This window comes from Carcharhinus amblyrhynchos, chromosome 2 (genome assembly GCF_965287045.1).
Source record: "Carcharhinus amblyrhynchos chromosome 2, sCarAmb.v2.hapA, whole genome shotgun sequence".
NCBI classification, from domain to species: domain Eukaryota; kingdom Metazoa; phylum Chordata; class Chondrichthyes; order Carcharhiniformes; family Carcharhinidae; genus Carcharhinus; species Carcharhinus amblyrhynchos.
Window position 1 is genome coordinate 98,663,444 of NC_137325.1, and position 20,973 is coordinate 98,684,416.

The following is a 20,973-nucleotide window of genomic DNA, read 5'->3' on the forward strand; positions in this document are numbered from 1 at the left end:
TCCTATTCATGTACTTGTCAAGATGCCCCTTAAAAGTCACAATCATATCTGCTTCCATGACCCCTCCCCAGACAGTGTTAATGGCTGTGATGGTATTTTAATTACATTTTGTTTTCTGTAAGCACACTACATTCCTTTCAAAGAGCATCAAAGCAAATGTTTAATTTCATGCTTGTTAATAGTCTGTTTTTCTTAAAATTGCTCAATCTCTTTAATAAAGTCAAATGTATCTTATTGAAATGTGATAAGGAAAAGTTGAAGATTGCAGTGTTGAATAAGTTTCCTATCAAATGTATGCTCATTGTCATGCAGGGTTGCTTGTATTTCATTTTACCTCTGGCATTTAATTTTTATAGTCTTTTACTCTAAGTTCTGTGTAAAAAATCTGCCTCGTACATCTCCTTTAAACCTTGCCCCTCGCACCTTAAACCTGTGCCCTCTAGTAAGAGACTCTTCCACCCTGGGAAAAAGGTTTTGACTATCCACTCTCTGTCTCTTATAATCTTGTAGACCTCTATCAGATCACCCCTCAACCTTCGTTGTTAGTGAGACACAACCTCCCCTTCACAAAAGCATGTTGCCTCTGACTAATACGTCCACTTACTTCCAAATGAGAACAAACCAAGTTTCTCCAACCTCTCCTCACAGCTAATGCCCTTCATACCAGGCAACATCCTGGTAATCTTTTCTGTCATTTCTCCAAAGCCTTCACATCCTTCTGGTAGTGTGCCGGCCAGAATTGAGCACTATATTCCACGTGCGGCCAACTAAGGTTCTATAAAGCTGCAACATGACTTGCCATTTTTAAATTCAGTGTCGCGGCCGATAAAAGCAAGTATGCCATATGCCATCTTGACTACCTTCTCCACCTGCATTGCCACTTCGTGACCTGTGTATTTGTACATCAGATCCATTTGCCTATCAATATCTTAAGGGTTCTGCCATTCACTATATATTTTCTATTTGTATTAGACTTTCGAAAATGCATTACCTCACATTTGTCCGGATTAAACTCCATCTGTCATCTCTCCGCCCATGTCTCCAACTGATCTGTACTGTGCTGTATCCTCTGATGGTCCTCATCGCTATCCACAAATCCAGCAGTTTGCAGACGACACAAACCTTTGTGTCGTCCGCAAACTTACTAACCAATCCAGTCATTTGTTCCTCCAAATCATTTATACGTATTACAAACAGCAAGGGTCCCAGCAGTGATCTCTGAGGATGCCACTTATCACAGCCCTCCATTGCAAAATACACCCTTCCACCGTTACCCTCTGCCTTCTTTGACCTGTTTGTGATCAGAACTCTCCACTCACCTGACGAAAGATCAGAGGTCCAAAAGCTAGTGGCTTTTGCTACCAAATAAACCTGTTGAAATTTAACCTGGTGTTGTGAGACTTCTTATTGTGTTCTTTGACTGATCCAGTTTTGTATCCCCCTTGTCAGCTCACCTCTGATCCCATGCGACTTCACCTTCTGCACCAGTCTGCCGTGACGGACCTTGTCAAAGGCTTTACTGAAGTCCATGCAGATAACATTCATTGTTCTACCCTCATCAATCATCTCCGTCACTTCCTCAAAAAAACTCAAGACATGACCTTCCCTTCACAAAACCATGTTGCCTCTCACTAATATGTCCACTTATGTGGGAATAAATCCTGTCTCAAAGAATCCTCCCCAAAAGGCTCACTGGCCTGTAATTAACCTGGGTTATTCTTGCTATCCTTTTTAAGCAAAGGAACAACATTGGCTACTCTCCAATCCTCTGGGATCTTCCCTATATGATGTGGAAATACACCTGATGAAGGAGCAGTGCTCCGAAAGCTAGTGGCATTTGCTACCAAATAAACCTTTGGACTTTAACCTGGTGTTGTGAGACTTCTTACTGTGACCTCCCCTGTAGCCAGTGAGGATACAAAGATTTCTCGCAAGGTCCCAGCAATTTCCTCCCTTGCCTTTCTCGGTATTCTGGGATATATCCGATCAGGCCCTGGGGACTTGTCTTCCTTAATGTTTCTCAAGGACCCCAATACCTCTTTCTTTTTGATCTCAACATGACTTCAACTATCTACACACCCCTTCCCAGATTCATCATCCACTAAGTCCTTCTCTTTGGTGAATACTGATGCGAAGTACTCATTTAATGCCTCGCACATTTCCTCTGGCTCCAAGCATAGATTCCCTCCCTTGTCCTTCAGTGAGCCAACCCTCCCCCTTCTTGCTCTTTATATACGTATAAAGAGCCTTGGGATTTTCCTTAATCCTGATGGCCAGTGCTTTTCATGATGCCTTTTAGCCCTCCTCACTCCTTGCTTATGTTTCTTTCTACTTTCCTTGTATTCCACACTTGCTTCATATGTTCCCAGCTTCCTGGCTTTGACAAATGCTTCCTTTTCCTCTTTGACAAGGCTTACAATATCTCTCGTTATCCAAGGTTCCCACAACTTGCCATACTTATCCTTCATCCTTACAGGAATGTGCCGGTTCTAAATCCCTACCAACTTACACTTGAAAGCCTCCCACGTGCCAGATGTTGATTTGCCCTCAAACATCTGCCCCCAATCTACATTCTTCAGTTCCTGCCTAATATTATTGTAATTAGCCTTCCCCCAATTTAGCACCTTAACTTCAGGACTACACTTTTCTTTATCCATCAGTACTTTAAAGCTTACTGAACTGTGGTCATTGTTCCCGAACTGCTCTCCTACTTAAATATCGACCACTTGGCCGGGTTCATTCCCCAATACCACGTCAGTATGGCTGATTGGAAGCATTCTGTAAGATAGGACAATCTGCAAAAGTAATTTCTGCCCTCCACAAAACTAAGGGTAGATTCTGACTTTTGGACAATTGACCAATAGCAAAGAAACTCCCATGATTTTGAGCTCCATGCCTCAGTGACTCAATGAACTGCAGTGACAAAGGGCTGTCTCATGGCAGTTCATTACTTTCAGGCCACAGCATTGTCAGCCCTGATGTAGAGCCACAGATAGGCATGAGGGTAGATGAAGCAGAAAGAGTGAAACTGGTTGTTCATTTTACCTTCATAAAAACTAATGTGAAACCGTTCCAGGACCACTTTGATTCCAGCATCAATAAAACTGGATAGAGGTTGAGTGGCATGTTTCTCTCCTAAAACGGTATTATTGGAATCTGATTTGCACCTAAAATAAGTCTAACTTGTCTTGTAAAATCCATTTGTACATCTAAGGAATATTATCATGGCCATACTGGCAAAGCAAATAGAACAAAAAAATCATTTTTTTATGTAATGGGCCGCAACCACTCAATTTCCATTTGGTGCTGGCCTCAAAACTCACCCTTACCTATCCCATTTTCATGCACTAGTTTAGCCAATGGTCCAAGCTAGGACTAAAAGAACCAATGCAACCACAGAGGATTGAGAGAAAAAAAATAAGTTTAGGATTGAAACTTATGTGACTAGGAGTCAAAAATAAATTGCACATTAAATTACATTTAGTGGCACAACAGTTTCTGTTTCAGGAAGTAGGGAAGCCACATTGGGTCATCAGCCATCTCTTGATTTGAGGATGATGTCTGCTCAAGTTTGAGTCGTCATGGATGTTCATGTGATTGCACATGCCAATCCTCAATGTACAGACAGGATGCCCCAATCCTGAGTACACAACATGCTTCTTTTGCTTTCCTTCTCTGTCACCAGACTGCCTCATCATTAAGACATTGTGACTCAAAGCATGATGCAATTTGATGGACAAGTTGTTTTTAATGGTTGGCAGAAAGTTCCTCCAGGATGTGAATGTAGTGCTGCCATATTTCAAGAAGAGTTACCCCATGTCTTTGAAATGTTTTCTTTGTCCTCCCCTGGAAGATCGGCAATTTGAGAGCTGAGAAAACAGGACCTGGCATGGGAAATACATTTCAACCGCAGTGCTCAGTCCATCCAAGTCGATTTTGCAAGAATTTTGCCTCAAGAAGGACACTAATGTTTGTCCACTGGTCTTTCCATTGAATCCCAATGAGGTAATGGAGGCATGGCTGATGGAGTTTCTCTCACACATATTATGTCGCTGATATACAGTTCGGGTCTCAGTGTGTTTCAGGATTATGGTGACAACATAATTGCTCTGGACAGTAGTATTTTGTTGACTTGCAGATATCCTTGGCCTCAGACACACTACAGTGGTTTATTGAAGGGTGTATTGGTGGAGTTGATCTAGCTCTCCTCATCAATGGTGACCTTTTGAGAGTGATGTTTGCCAAGAAATGGGAAGCGCTCAACTCATTCCTTCAACATATACCGCGGTGGAATATTTGACTGACCAATATTCGGTTGGCATACAAGTTTTTTTCTGGCAAAATTCAAGGCAGGCCAAGTTTCTTGTATGCAATAAGAGATCAAAAGTGGCTTGTAAATTTCATGCAGAGTGGACAATGAGACTGCAGTCCTCTGCAAACTGTAGATTACACAAATTATGACCAGTTAGCTTTGGAACAGAGGCAATTAAGGTCAAAGTGTTTCCCATCTAAGTGGTATTTAATACTGACACCAGAAGGCAACTAATCTAGATCTAGCTAAATGGGAAAGTTACTATTGATACATATTAATGGGAAGCACAAAAATGGAGGTGATGGACAGAAGGATAGCACTGGTTTTAATTATGTGACAGTCTTCATTTAATCAGCCCGCCCACACAACTCAGGGCCACTGCAATTCATGACACAAAAGGAAAGAAAATAGAGAAGTAAAATATAAGGAAAGTTCTCGCAAATTGCATTTTTCCTTGATTTGAGATACTAATTTCAACATTTATTAGCCCACTGTCCCTCATCATCATAACCATTTACTCCTTGTAAATTTTCAGGTGCTTTCCTTAACTTAGGAGCCATCAAAGCAGAATTTTCCAAATTCCAGGTGGTACAAATGGAGGCACAGACACCAAGAAAACAACGGGGTGCCCCATTAAGACTGCTCCATGATGCATTTCCACTGCCAGGAATGTTTCCAGGGGTGGGCCATCATGTGACCTGGGCTCGATTCCCGGCTTGGGTTACTGTCTGTGTGGAGTTTGAATATTCTCATGTCTGCGTGGCTTTCCTCCAGGTGTCTGGTTTCCTCCCACAGTCCAAAGACGTGCAGGTTAGGTTGATTGGCCATGCTAAAATTGCCCTTTAGTGTCCTGAGATGTGTAGGTTAGAGGGATTAGCGGGTAAATATGTGGGGGTAGGGCCTGGGTGAGATTGTGGTCAGTGCAGACTCAATGGACCCAATGGCCTCCTTCTGCACTGTAGGGTTTCTATAATTCTATTCTATGTGGATGACCTGTCTGCTGCAAAGTGGCAGCAGCCAATCTGTAAATTTAGGATCCCAATTAGAGCTCATTTAGAGCAATTTACTGGCAGCAGAGGGGACTCCACCACCAGTAAAAACACCAACTTGTGATTGTCCATCCCCCAAAAGAGGGGGCCACTGGCAGCGAAGGCTGTCCCCCACAACCCCAACACCATCAGAAGGATTCTCCTGCTACCAGAGTAGCCTGACAGATTGTCCACTCTAAAATATTTACTGACGTTCACACCTCCAAGGATAGCTCCATTTTCAGAAGCTCTTGCATTACCTTCTCTGCCTCAGTAGCACCCACCTCACTCAGTGGGGCTGCTTTGGCTTCAGAGAAGCCATGCCCTCCAATTAGGCCAAAATAATGCAAACCTGCCTGCCATCCTTAATTGGATACTGAGCTCACAAGCAACAAATTAGAAGGCACCTCTGGGAAAATTGCTCTGAATCTGGCTTACAATCCCCATTTGGTTCCATGCAACGGTCTCAAGCCTGCAGAAAAATCTTGCCCCAATTTCTCAAGTAAAATTCAGCAGTTTAGACTTGAAGAAAATTTATTGAGCCGGACCTTACTGAAATACTGTGCGGCTCTGCTTAAATATGGCAAGTTGTTTTCTTTGGTTTTAAACTGGCAGAAAGGTTATTTCTCCAATATTTCTACTGACATAGTTGTATATACTTTAGCAATGCTACATGCTGGAATACCAGCATATTCTTATGGACAAGATTAAGCAGCAGGAGGGTGAATGGTGGTAGTGGTTACCTTGTCTTGCCATCTGATTTGCATTTCTTGTGGTCCCTTCTTTTACTCTGTTTTAGGATATGCAGTGTTAATCTTTGTTCTTTCCAGCTTTTGTGATACCAAATATTATAACTCTAATTGGCTACATGCCACCTATGCTTCACTCCAAGGCTTTCCGGATCACTACTCAATTGGGCTTGAGAGCAAGATTAGGTAGCTTGCAAATAACAGCATCTGCAGCATTTACCTATAAGGAAAGTGAGAAACCTGAAAATTTGGCACATGGCATATCTGATTTTGAGAAGGCTATTTCACCAAACTAACTGTGGAAAACAGATAGACTGCAAAGAAGAATGCTAGCAGAACATAAATATATTTAAAATGCTTCTACTACCCCTGAATGTGTCATACATCATTACAGTAAACTCTCAACATGAAATTATGATTTGCGTCTTACAAAGGCTTTCAAGGAACAGGAATAAAATCTTACCATTCTCATACATATCAAACCCTTGAAAAAATTTACGGTGTGACTAATAAAGAGAGTCTTTTGGCAATGTTGTATTATAGGTGGGACTGCATTTCAAGTTGAAAACTCATTAGTTTTAGTGATACTGAAAATGGACATGTGCATACAACAGGACTATTTGAGATTTCTTTGATTAGCAGGTGTATACCTTAATTACCACATGGTGATTCATTTGTTCGTTTTCATCATGGTCTCAGTTGGCATTTTGCTTCTTCTCTGACTTTCTTCAAGCCTCCCTCAGTTCCCATCTCAATATAATCCACCAATCAAATCCTTTTGCTTCCTCTTTTTTAACCTCAATCTCTTTTCCAGTTATTGCCAGGACATAGCTGTTGGGTTTTTGATTCAAATGTCCGTACCTGACTATCTTACTCTATCTATTTAGCAACCCTTTTGATTTCCGGATCTACCCCACTCATTTGTCTTTTTGTCCATCCAGTCAATTTGGGGCATCTCCATCATACCTATATGTCAAAAGCTATTATCATTTCTCTCATCAGAGTCCAACTACCACATTGATAGACTGCAATACATCCACATTACTGACTGTATTGAACTTTTTTTTTCAATTTCACACAGATGCTTTTAGACTCAAGATGTCACTAGTCATGCTTTTTGCTGTCGCTAATTTATCCTGAATTTCATTCTTGAACGTAATTTTGTTGTTTACCTCAAATTGTGACCAAATGCGAACAGAGTCTTTATAATATTCAAAAACAAGCGGCTGACAAAACGAGCAAAAGAAGCACATGCAATGAAAGATTACCGATGTGATATGGACAACAGGTAAATAGATTGAGAGTGGATTATACCTGAGATAGTCACAATGCTCAGAATAGTAGGCACACAGGACTGCCCAAAACATTGTACACTAAGTCATTTCTCATCAACCAGCCATCTGAAGTATTGATGTCATCAGTCAGAGAGTTGCCTCCATGTGAATGGAGAAGTGGGTTTATTCCAGAGAAGGGTACAACTAACACAACATTTATGCTTAGAAATCACATGGAGAAACATCAAAATAAACCATTACATTAAGAACTTTCATGAAAATAATGCAAGTTAAAATACCATGCATTTTATTTAAGAAAGTTAGCAGCTTTAACAGCACACCGGAATGAAACGCGTTGACACCAAACAGACTTGATTTGACCATAATTTATTCACCTAATTGATCAACCTAACAAAAATTGTAGAATTAGGAGACTGCAACCCACTGCATAATACTTTAGGTACATTACGAAAAGGCATTGTTTTATTGAATCATGAACAGGTTTGTGAAAAACAGAAAGGTGACTATCTTCAAAGGAATAACGATGTCAAAATGAAAAAACAAACAGAGAAGTAGAGGTTGCCAATTTTGAAGATTACATTTCCAGCTTGAAGCAAATGGGTCGGTTAGTAGAAATACGTATGGGTTGCATTTCCAAATGAGCTTCAAGTCTTGTTAATTTAAACTGGAACACACAGTTTCATCATTATTAATATGCTAATACTATGTTAAAAGAACACCATAGGTTTGATCTGTACACTAGTCAATAACTGGTATCTTTTCAGCTCTGAAGTATCTGAAGTGCATTTTTCTGTTAAACAGCTGAAGTTGCTCACAAAGACACCCCAATACAGAAGCAAACCAGATGGGTGCGTCACAGGTACAAACATTGTTCACAGAATTGCTGAAAAACAATATAGAGTGAACCATGCAGGCCATTATCAATGTGAAAATTGGCCACCAACTTAGTGATGGAGAAATACCCCATGAACTGTATATTGCAAGAAACTGGCTGATATCTGTTTATATGTTATATTGTGCTGATGTTGTATTTATTAGTGCTGTTAAAATGGAATTTCACCCTAAATCCTTCCATGATTTTCATAAAGTTGCTTATCTGCACGTTTATTGCCCATTAAATCCACCACAGGTGACGATCTAGTAATGAGTAGTGTAAGTATTCTTAATAGCATACTAATTATTAAAAATAATGTGCTGGAAAAACTCAGCGAACCTGGTAGTATCTGTGCAGAAAGAAATAAAGTCTATCTTCCGAATCCAACATGACTGTTCGGCAGAACGGTTTGCCGGAAAAGTCAAAAGGAACTTGAAATGTTTCTATCACCGCAAATGCTGCCAGGCCAACTAAATTTTTCCAGCAATTTCTGTTTAATTTCATAATTCCAGCATCTGCAGTATTTTACTTTAATGCCAATTATTGCTAATCAACCTCTCTTGTCGAGAAGGCAAACAGTTTCAAGTTTAGAAACTCATTCCTTCAGATCGCAAACAGCTGGCAGTTTTAAAAATGTTTTCTTACTTTCCCTTTCTCAATGTTAATTCAATCTTCCAGCCCTCTCTGATTTCAAGCAAAATTTGTTCATTCTGACTTAACCTTCTCCTCATGGAATGTGGATATCAATGGCTTGGTCAGCATTTATTGCTCATCCCGGGTTGCACTTAAGATGGTGGTGAGCTGCCTTTGTGAATCACTGCCGTCCGTGTGGTGTAGGTACACCTGCAGTGATGTTCGGAAGGGAGCTCCATAATTTTGACCCAGCAACAGTGGAGGAACAGCAAAAAATTCTAAGTCAGGATGAAGAACGGCTTGAATATTCCCGAGTATTTATTGCCTTGACTTTCTAGGTAGAAGAGGCCACAAGTGCTGTGAAGGGACCTTGGTAAGCGATGTAGTGCATTGTGTAAATGCTACACACAGCTGCCACTGTGTTGGTGGTGGAGGCAGTGAATATTTAAGGTAGTGTGGTTGGGGTACAAATCAAGCCGATGCTCTGTTCTGGATGGTGGCAAACTTCTTGGATGTTGCCAAAGCTTCACTTATCCAGGCATGTGGAGAGTATTCCATCACATTCCTGACTTGTGCCATGTAAGTGCCAGACGGGCTTTGGAGTGCCCAAGAGGCAAGTTATTTGACACAGAATTCCCAGCCTCTGAGCTGCCTTTGTAATCACAGTATTTATATGGTTGGTCTAGTTCAGTTTCTGGATGTTGATAGTTCATTTATTTATTAGTGCCACAAGTAGGCTTACATTAACACTGCAATGAAGTTACTGTGAAAATCCCATCCTCCCCACTCTCCAGCACTGTTCTGATACATTGAGGGAGAATTTTGCATAGCCAATGCACCTAACCATTGCTAAGCAACAATCTAGTTTTCCTTCAAGCCCAGTTTGCTTTCATGTTGTAAACCCTTATTATCATGCATGCATCTAAACAAAACTGAGTCAATAACCCTTTCAAAATTAAACTTATCTTTTTTATAATATCCACAAATACAAATGGATAATTTAAAACTACACGTATCCTGACAATTCCAAATGACTCCAATTTTGCCAGGGCTCCTGATGCCACACTAGGTCAAACGATGTCCTGATGTCAAGGGCAATCACTCTCACTTCACTTCTTGAGTTCAGCTCTTTTGTCCATGTTTGCATCAAGGCTGTAATGATGTTAGCAGCTGAGTGGCTCTGATAAAACTCAAACTGAATGCCAGTCATCAGGTTACTGCTTTATAAACGTCACTTGATAGGAGTGTAGACAACCCTGCCATTGTTTTGCTGATGTTAGCGCGGACGCTGATGGATTGGTAACTGGTAGGGTTCAATTTGTCTTGTTTTTGTGGACAGGACATACCTGGGCAATTTCCAACATTGTCAGGTAGATGCCAGTGTTGGAGCTGTACTGGAATGGTTTGCCTAAAAGCACTAATAGTTCTGGAGCACAAATCTTCACTCCTATTGCTGGAATGTTGGCAGGTCCCTTGCTTTTGCAGTATCTAGTGTCTTCAACCTTTTCTTGATATTACATGGAATGAATCGAATTGGCTGAAACTAGCATGTGATGCTAGGGACCATAGGAGGAGGTCGAGATGGTTCAGCTAGTCAGAATTTCTGACCAAAAGGTGGTTGCAAATGCTTCAGCTTTGTCATTTGCACTTCAGCTTTGTCATTTGCTGGGCTACACCATTATTGAGGATATTTGTGGAGTCTTCAACTCCATATAGTTGCTTACTTATTCACTACCATTCACAACTGGATGTGGCAGGACTGCAGATCATAGATCAGATCTGTCGTGGTTGTGTTTAGTTTTGACTATCGCATGCTGCTTCTACACCTCCCTTCAGGTGTTTGCAATAGGCAAAGTAGTAATCACCTTTAACTAGCAAAACTTAGAACATAATGTCTTAAGATTAAATGTGATTCCATGATTGGACAACATTTGCTGAATAATCTCAAGTGTGCTAGAAATTGCACTAACAACAAATTTATGATGATCAGTAGGACATGCAATGTGGTTTACTTACAATTGCAAGAAGCTACAGATATTCATATGCAGGCTCCTGACATATCCACATATTGCACCTCTTTTGAATTAAATGAAATCACGGGGACAATAATTCTCTGCTGCATTATCCACATCAATGGCTTGACCAGAATCAAATTGCCAACAACTCAGCATCCTTTTCTCATGAAGTATAAATTGTTGCTCCATTTGAAATTTGGCATTCTTGCATCCTGATGAGTGCAAGATGAAAAGCTTCAATAACATGTCTCTTTCTTCACCAACACTCACATCTCATTATATTAAAGGGTATTATATAAATTGTTCTATGGTCTCATTCTTGCTCCAATCTGTAGCAATAGCTTCTCTTCCTGTTCCTAAATCATCTCCTCAGAAATTGCCCAAGAATCCACCCTTCACCCACTTCCCTTTCCTCATCTGCAATATGTCTTTTCATGACATTATCAATTTTAGCTTCATGTGTAGTGACTTCATTCAGCCTCTTTACCGTTTCCCAAATCATATTATTAGTCAAGTTGCAAGTTTCTACAATTTAAATTTGGAAAGATCAAAGTCATTGTCATATTGGTCCATGTCGGGTCCATGTTGCTGGCTGTCTGAGTTCTCAGGAGACCAAGCAGTGTTGATAGCACACAGTGCAAACAACCTGCACTTTTGAAAGGTTGTCCTTCTTGAAGGGAAGCTGCACTGAACCACAGGAGGCTATTGCTGCTGAATTCTATTGCTAAAATTCTGAAGAAAAATGGAACATCAAAACAGAGAAAGGCTCTCAAACCCCAAGTTCATGAGTACAGTGCTGCGGGCCTTTATTCAGGTGAACAGGAAGAGACACATTGTGGTTCTGAGAGACCAGAAGGTTCTTAAGCCTAAAGGGCTGCCCTAAGAGGTTAGGAGCAGGTGGCCAGACAGTCAATTCCTGAAGTCTGTCCCTTGACCTGATAGTCTAATGATAACATGTTGATGCTTAAGGTCACTTGCTAATGACATCTCTTCCCCACCACTCCACTAATCTCTTATTCTGTTCAATGCTCCACGCTCCCATCAATCATCCATTAGCACGCCCTGATACACAGGAATGTGGCCTAACATCCAAATGCTTCATCTCATCCTCGCAGATTCCAATGATGCCAGCTTCACACCCACACCCACTGGTTCCAAAATCTCCAGCTGGTTAGCTACAGTAGACACCTGAACACAATGCAACACGATTGCAGACATTCTGCTCTCTCTCTTGCAGGACAAAGTCATACAAAATGGAAGAAAAAAGAGCCAAACCATGGTCTGATTCTCTTTAGTCCTACAAAGGAATGGTTCTCTGCATCATGAGGCTGCTGGGCCAGAAACTACAACATCCAGCTCTTCTGAGAATATTGAGGATGACCGTATGCTCCTCCTAATGTCCTCTTTCGACTCAAACCTCACTTCCATCATGTTATCTGGCATGATGAGTAAGATACAATGGTATGACCAGTGTTCTTGCTTTTCACTCTCAACCCTATTCTTTTTGATTTCATGCTGAACTGCCATATTTCCAGCACAGCACACCCAGGAGGAGACAGCAATAGCAAAGCACTGATAAAAAAGGCCGAGTCACTTGATCTAACAATCACAGCTATCAGCTGTGAAATAAAAATCTTCAACTCTTTTAAACGGTATCCAAATATGCACTTCATGTATTTTCAGGGCTACAGATCAACTGCTGGAACGTGGATTAGACTGTACAGCTTGCTATACGGCTGCCATAGACACAATGAGCAAGTAGCTTCTTTCAGTGCCGTAAACTATAATTTCTATAATACTAATTCCAGAGATTTTGCAATAGCATAATTATTTTAACTGAACTTAGCTGACAATTGAGTTCTGGCATCTCTTGAAGCTGAATGCATGTTTTTTTGTGATCGACATGCAAATAACGTGAATAGAACTGCCTGGTCCAAGTTTGTACCATGCAGATTATACTGAAAATGGTTGGAGTTGCAGCATGCGCCACTTGGAAGGTGCTATCGATTCAAGTTTCATGCTCAATTGTTTTTGATGTCCACAAAAAAATTCAGCTGAGTTGACTCCATCCCATTTCTTGAGCTGAACCAAGTCACAATCAATACACCCTTTCCATTACCAAAATTGCTCACTTCCACCTTGATAACATTGTGTGCGTCTGCCTCCAGTTCATCCTAACTCCTATCATTAACTTTTATATCTGTTTTTGTAATTTCTGACTTGAACCTTCCAATATTTCCCTCATTAATCTACAGTCTCCAAAAGGTCCAACTTATCACAACCCCTTGCGGCCGACACAAAGTCCCATTTATCTAACATTCTGCTCTTTACAAACCTACACTGATCCCCTACCTTCAGCTCTTTGATTTTAAAATTTTCAACCTCATCTACATACCATTCCACCATATTATTCCCCCATAACTTTAAATTCTTTCAACCTTGCATCCTCTCTGTCCATTTCTGGTCCATTTCTTCAACTCCAGCATTTGTAGCAGACCTTTCAGCCATATCAACCTGAGTCAGGGCAACTCCCTTTCTGAAAGCCTCTGTCCTCCTCAGGACACATCACTACAACGAAGTATTTAGTTATCTCTCAACTCAAACAGGAACTGAGAGTAGAATGAAAGGGGGACTGCCAGAGACGGAGAAATAAAACAACAGGCAAGTAGAAAGGGTGAAAATGAGAAAGACAGAGAGAAGGAATAAAGAAATGGATGAAAAGAAATCTTAGAGGGATTGAAAGTCTAGATTAAAGAGGAAATAAAAGATAAATGAGATTAAATACGAGCAGAGATAGAACAGATAGAAATAGGAAATAAGGATGAGGATTAACAAGGAGAGGGGGCAGAATGGGACCAGACATGAACGTTTCTAATCCAAATCTCAAAGATATTGCTGCAAACAACTGGAGTCAAAAACAACCAATATCGTGGTGCATTATTGCAAAAGCACCAACCTGGCTGCCCTGGTGTTGTCCATGGATGTAGCAAAAAAGAACATTCCATGAAATGAAATAGAAATCCCTCATATCACTAGAGAAAAAAGTATTTAACAACACATTCATGAAATCAATAATAATAATGCTGTACCAGTTCTCAGTTCCTCTGCACTCTACCAATGGACCAGGCCATGGTCCATGTTGGCTATCTTTCCACCTCTGGATGGTTAAAGAGATAATGGAATTTTGAATGGGGCAGGCACAAAAGATTATTATTAATACATGGAAAATATCAAAATGGACTGGTAGGCTGAATGGCTAATTACATTAAAGTTTATTTATTAGTCACAAGTCAGCATACATTAATACTTCAATGAAGTTACTATGAAAACCCCTAGTCACCACACTCCAGCGCCTGTTTGGGTACACTGAGGAAGAATTTAACATGGCCAATTCATCTAACCTGCACATCTCTGGGCTGTGGGAGGAAACCAGAGCACCCGGAGGAAACCCACGCAGCCATGGGGCGAATATGTAAACTCCACACAGACAGTGACCCAAGCCGGGAATCAAACCCGGGTCCCTGTTGCTGTAGCAGTGCTAACCACTGTGCCACCATGCCACCCCATGATACAATTTCAATGCAAGTCTGCACAATTAACTGGACGAACCACATGCACACCATGACTATATATGGCAGAGACAGAGACGGGATGATCTGCAATGAATGATTCAACTCCTGACCCCCATAAACACCTTCACAATCTGCAAGGTTCAAATCAAAGCATGATGTGTTACAATCCCAGTTGATGTTAGAACTGGACAGGAAGATTCCAGATTGGAATCCTGATTCAAAAGACAGGAACTTTTACTTTTTTTTAAATAAAACTTGGAGGAATAGAATCACAGGACCACTAATTAGTGTTAACAACAAAAAATTAAACATAATAGGGTTGAATTATAGTACAATATTCCTTTACTATCCTATGGTTTAACAAATACAGAGCTTTTAAGATTAGCACGCATTACAAGTATGTCTTAAGCTACAATGGTACCATTAACACAATGTCTCTTTAAACACACAAGGTGCTATGGTCAAATACATTCTTCTTTCTGAATCTCAAGTGAATGTCTGTGGATTTCTCCTCAGAATCAACCCAGATGATCACGAGAGTTTCTAAATTCCAATCCAAAAACACTCTAAAATCTTTTTTCACAATATTGCTTTCAATTAGTATTTTGCATTTTGAAATCCAGTTCAGTTTTTTTCCAAATGACTCTTTTAAATAAAGCTTTCACTTCACTTTGAACAAAAAATACACTACCCAGGTTTTATTATTTTCCAGTAGGACTTCATTGTCTTGACTGTTGTACAGAATGTTCACAACTGCTTTAACTATCCACTCCTAGACTCTGTTAAAAATGGCATCAAACTTTTGATTTACCTCTGAAGTCTGTGTTTCCACTTAAATTTGGTTATTGCAACTAACTCTTTAATTCAGAACACTTTATTTTTCCCCTTGAATTCTCCTGAATAATTGTTTGATCTCTGTTCTATTCATTCCAGTCTTCTTTAGACATTCTTTACATCTCAGGTCCCCGGTCTGTTTCTTTGGGAAGCCTACTTCTTTGAAGCTCCCTTGACCTGCCTGTCCAGTCTTTCTCCTGGCAGAGGTGAGAGATGTTCACTCCAGAGTGTCCTATCTCCAACAGCAATATTTCCAGGTAAAAACTAAATTTAAAAAACCTTTCTTGGAAGGCCTCCAGTTATTAACATACGGCACGGTAGCACAGTGGTTCGCACTGCTGCTTCACAGCACCAGAGACCTGGGTTCAATTTGCAGCTTGGGTCACTGTGTGTGGAGTTTGCACATTCGCCTCCTGGGTGGGTTTCCTCCGGGTGCTCCAGTTTCCTCCCACAATCTGAGAGACATGCTGATTAGGTGCATAGATCCAAACAGGCGCCGGACGTTGGAGACTAGGGGAATTTCACAGTAACGTAATTGCAATGTTACTGTAAGCCTTACTTGTGACTAATAGATAAACTTTACTTTCTTTAACTATAGGTTTCACCCTTCCAGGCTAATAAACATTAACTTAAACCCACTTAAAATCATATTGTATTTCTAATGCTTACCAATAAATGTACATAAATCTCTTAAAACTACCTTTGATTTCCTAACAAATATAATACTTAAAAATTGCCTGGATGGCTGCAGTTGCAACAACATTCAACATCATGGACAGAACAATAAGACTATAAAATGTAGGAGCAGAATTAGGCCATTCAGCCTGTTAGGTCTGCTCTGCCATTAAATGAGACCATGATGGATCAAATATTATAATCCTAACTCCACTTTCCTGCCTTATCATAATAACCCTCAATTCCCTTATTGACTAAAAATCTATGAAAGCCTTGAACATAATGAACAACCCAGCCTCCGCAGTCCTCTGCACTACTCTGCAGTAAGGAATTCCACAAATTTACTACCCTCAGAGAAGAAATCATTTGTCATCTCTGTCTTAAATGGGCAACTTCGTACTTTAAGATTATGTACTCTGGTCATAGACTCTCCCACAAGGGGAGACAACCTCTCAGCATCTACCCCTCAAGCCCCCAAAAATCCTATATGTCTCAATAAAGTCGCTTCTCATTCCTCTAAACTCTGATGAGTACAGGCTCAATCTACTCAACCTCTCCTCATAACAAAATCTCTCCATACCAAGGATCAACCTAGTGAACTCTCTCAGGACTGCCTCTATTTCACCAATGCCTTTCTTTAACCCTGAATTCAATTATGTCTGAATTACATACCAAATTACATTTTCCTATTTACTGCTAAAGGTAAATACCCTTGAAACAAGGAACTCTTCAATGGAATGATCAACTGGCAATGCGGGGGGCGGGGGGGGGCCTGCTTATATACTTTCCATCTTAAAATACTCATTGTCAAAGTAGATACCAAACAATTTATAAAGTGAACAAGTTCAACAACAGATCTGAAGCCTGTAAAATGAGAATGAGTAAATGGGTAAAATCTCAATCTCATGAATACTGAACATTCCTACCCATCTTACATTACTTTCTGGATCCAAGAACCTCCAGAGGTCAATGAAGTTTTAAAAATTAAGTGGACAAAAAAGGACCAATCTTTGCCACAATCTATAGTGCTTTCACAGCCAAATTTATACTGAACATTTCTTGGCCCTTCTGGGCTGAGAGCAATGATAAATGGAGAATGCTGAGCATTGTACATTAGTTTGCTTTAACTCGCCAGAAAAGAAGCTCAGAACAAAACAAGAACAAGTATGTTTAGGTTCTAGCATGTTCTTTTCTATGCTGCAGACTAATTTGTCTTCCTATTATGATTCTAATCTGTCGAACAAAAATTCAGAAAAACAAGTTAAGAGAAGACCATCTGGTTGGTATTCTAAACTAGCAATATGTACCTTTTCATTATGCAATAAAACCAGTTAGATGGTGCAGAGACCACCCAAATAGAATGCAAAGATTTCATGTTACTTAAGGTGTATGTCTGTTGGCTATTAGAAAACTCCTTTTTAATTTATTACAGCAACACACACAATACTCATGTCATACTCATTTTCTAAATCAATAATCAGCACAGCATGCTTCATTAACAGCAACCAATCACAAGCAAGTCAGGGATCTCTTTTAACAACATGAGCATTCCAGAGACATAAACCATCTGCCACTTGTAGTAACAGAAAAATCAAATTAATCCATTCTTATCATGCATTCAGATTTTTAAGCAATTAAAGATGCTCTTAGTGTAATCGCAGCAGCAGAAGTACCTCTATAATGAGAAATGCAAACCCTTCAGTGAACTTTCCGCTGTTATAAATTTGTTTGGTACCTTTACAAGCTTTCTGCATTGTGTACTTCTGTATGCTGCTGTTAGAAATGAGGTTTCAATTACAAAACTGACGCCTAGTGTTCATTGTAGTAAGCAATGTTGCTATTGCTGTGAAGAAGAACTGAGTTTTCCTTAACAACAGTGTTGTTTAGCATTCAAAATATTAACAAAAGAAAAATTCCAACAATTACTATACAGAACACAAATTAGCATATAGAGGGCAAAAGTTAAAATCACACAATGAAAAATATTACTATACAAATTATTGTTTGCTGTTAAGATATTTGTTCTAAATGCCAAAGAACAACATTTAAAAATCAGTGCTCAACCTCTGCATTTTAGCTTTGTAACACTGGACTGCTTTGGTAATGATCCGACATGGACACAATGGGCTGGAGAGTGATGAATATTTCCACGATTCTGTATAGAACATGGAAAAAATACAGCACAAACAAGCCCTTTGGCCCACAAGTTGCGCCGATGATATCCATACCTACTAGGCTTACCTATAACCCTCAATTCTATTAAGTCCCATGTACTCATCCAGAAGTCTCTTGAAAGACCCTATCGAATTTGCCTCCACCACCACCGACTGTAGCCAATTCCACTCACCCACCACCCTCTGAGTGAAAAACTTACCCCAATATCTCCTCTGTACCTACTCCCCAGCACCTTAAACCTGTGTGCTCTCGTAGCAACCATTCCAGCCCTTGGAAAAAGCCTCTGAGAATCCACCTGATCTACACCTCTCAACATCTTATACACTTCTATCAAGTCACCTCTCATCCTTTGTCTCTCTAAGGAGAAAAGACTGAGCTCCCTCAACCTATCCTCATAAGGCATACCATCCAATCCAGACAACACCCTTGTAAATCTTCTCTGCACTCTTTCAACAGCTTCGACATCCTTCCTGTAATGAGGCGACCAGAACTGAGCACAGTATTCCTATATATAATATATATATTATATATATATATACACACACATTACAATTATATACACAATATATATTCCATATGCCTTTAATCAAAAATGAAGGCTACCATTAGATAAAGGTTAGGGGATTCTAGCTGTTGTGACTCAAGTTTGATGATTTTTAGCGCTTATTTTCATAACTTTTTTCTAATTGTGACAGATCTGGGTTTTATTGGCTCAGAATCCACTGAAAAGTGGCACCTTGTGCTGTAAACTCCTGAAATTGAGAATGGATAATAGTGTGCCAAGGTCAACCTGACATGTGGAACATTGGTGAGCAATGAAATAGAATCAAGAGTCTATCTCATTAATCAATGAGTTATAAGGACTGAAAAATAATCTCAGAAGCAACACAAAAATAGCATGAATTAGAATAAAGTTAGGCGTAGAAAGAGAAATAAGATTGGACCAAATAGAGGAACAATAAGGGAAGGTAAGAAAACATAAATTATAAACTTCTGGATTTTAAAAACTTCAAAGGACAAATTACTACCCAGAGGGAGACTCCATAATTTCAGTATTTCCTTTTCAAACCAGGGGGTTGAATATCATTGCAAGAGCCTAAATCTTGTACATAAATGGATCCTTAACATTGTTAACTGCCAGCCCCAACTTTCTGGGGTAAGTTTAATGTTTAAAGTGTGCAATTGAATTGATTTCTTAAAATACAGATTAGTTTTGCAAAGCTAATCAAATGATGCTAATTTGTGACAATATGTAACAGTTGGGATATTTCTTGCTCACATCAAATTGTTCTATTATTTAAACATCAAAGGAAAGATGAGGGACTTGAGGCTGTTTTTGTTAGAGAGAAGGTTAAGAGGTGACTTAATAGAGGCATATAAGATGATCAGAGGATTAGAAAGGATGGACAGTGTGAATCTTTTTCCTCTGATGGAGATGGCTAGCACAAGGGGACATAGCTTTAAATTAAGGGGTGATAAGATATAGGACAGATGTCAGAGGTAGGTCCTTTACTCAGAGAGTAGTAAGAGCATGGAATGCCCTGCCTGCAACAGTAGTGGATTCGCCAACATTAAGGGCATTTAAATGGTCATTGGATGAATTTGGAACAGTGTAGGTTAGATGGGCTTTAGATTGGTTTCACAGGCCGGTGCGACATCGAGGGCTGAAGGGTCTGTACTGCACTGTAATGTTCTATGTTCTAAAATTTTAAGTATTACTACAACCTAGAATATTAAAACATTATTATTAGGGAATTAGCTTCAGAGTTTAAATATGCTGCAAAATGGACTCTTATAAACACAGAAAACTATCTCGATGTAAAAAAAGTAAAATTTCAGGTTTTTTATTTTGATTTAGAAAATCAGCAGCAAATATTCATATGGATGTGTGGCCGTACATCTTAAATTACTTGGTGAGGCAGTATCCAACTTGTAAGACAACGGTTTGGGCAGCAGTAGTTACCTAGGTTAAGCATCACCTTTTGTACCTCAGGACCCCACTCTGAGATTTACTACAGAGGAAGACAGTGGACTGAAAAGATGCAAAATTTCTTCTTCTCACTAATTGAGATTTTTTATTTCTGGTCACCTTTTCCAATGTTCTCACAAACCTTCAAAGTGACTGCCATCAGTGGCTGTCTCCCAGTTGTCTGTATCAACGTCCATCCTCTTCACATCCCACTTACAGATATCCTTTAGCGAAGATAGGGATGCCGAAGAGGTTGTGACCCACTACCCAATTCACCATACAGAAATTATGTCAATGTTCAGCCTATGAAGTCCCATGTTAATCACAGCCATCTTGGGTGCATTACCAACCAAATGCAAGCCACTGGTCAGTCCCATGTAGTTGGTCCCAATGTTCCAGCTTGCCAATCAAAAGATTGGCATCTTTCTTTTAGTTTCTTTGCTTGGTACGATGGATTCCATCCATTTGTTGATCAGCGACTCTAAACTTCAAGCATCCAAAGAAGCAGATAGACCCTGGTAAGTCAGCACTTCACTAGTTGGGAGCTGCCCAGAGACTGACCGATGGTACACAATGGTTTCTTCCACCAGAAACAGCCTGGAACACCAAATCTCTATGCCAATTGAGATGGGCTTATCACTCGTAATAGCTGTTCTTTACGTGGAGAAAATGCTCTATAACAAAACTGGAATGTCCTCTCTAGGACACAAGCCCGGGACTAATTTGCAGAGACACAGTCCGAACTGAATGATTGAGCTATTCTCTGGAAACCCTCTGTCATCAATCCACTCCAGGTATTTTGTCAGGATTTACATCCTTAGTCTTCAACTCTAGAAGCATCC

At 40.0% G+C, this 20,973-nt stretch overlaps 1 protein-coding gene across 9 annotated transcripts in view; it reads right to left on the minus strand.

Annotated features, from left to right (window-relative positions):
- The window catches only part of tbc1d5 (TBC1 domain family, member 5), a 478,503-nt gene that overhangs the window by 306,064 nt on the left and 151,466 nt on the right, over positions 1-20,973 (minus strand). The window contains exon 1 of one of the 9 annotated variants that reach the window (XM_080209702.1): positions 10,908-10,933. The exons of the other annotated variants lie outside the window; for them this stretch is intronic. The gene's annotated coding sequence lies outside the window, so the exon portion shown is untranslated. Of the gene's footprint in view, positions 1-10,907; positions 10,934-20,973 lie in introns of those variants that run through there. 9 annotated transcript variants of the gene reach the window in all.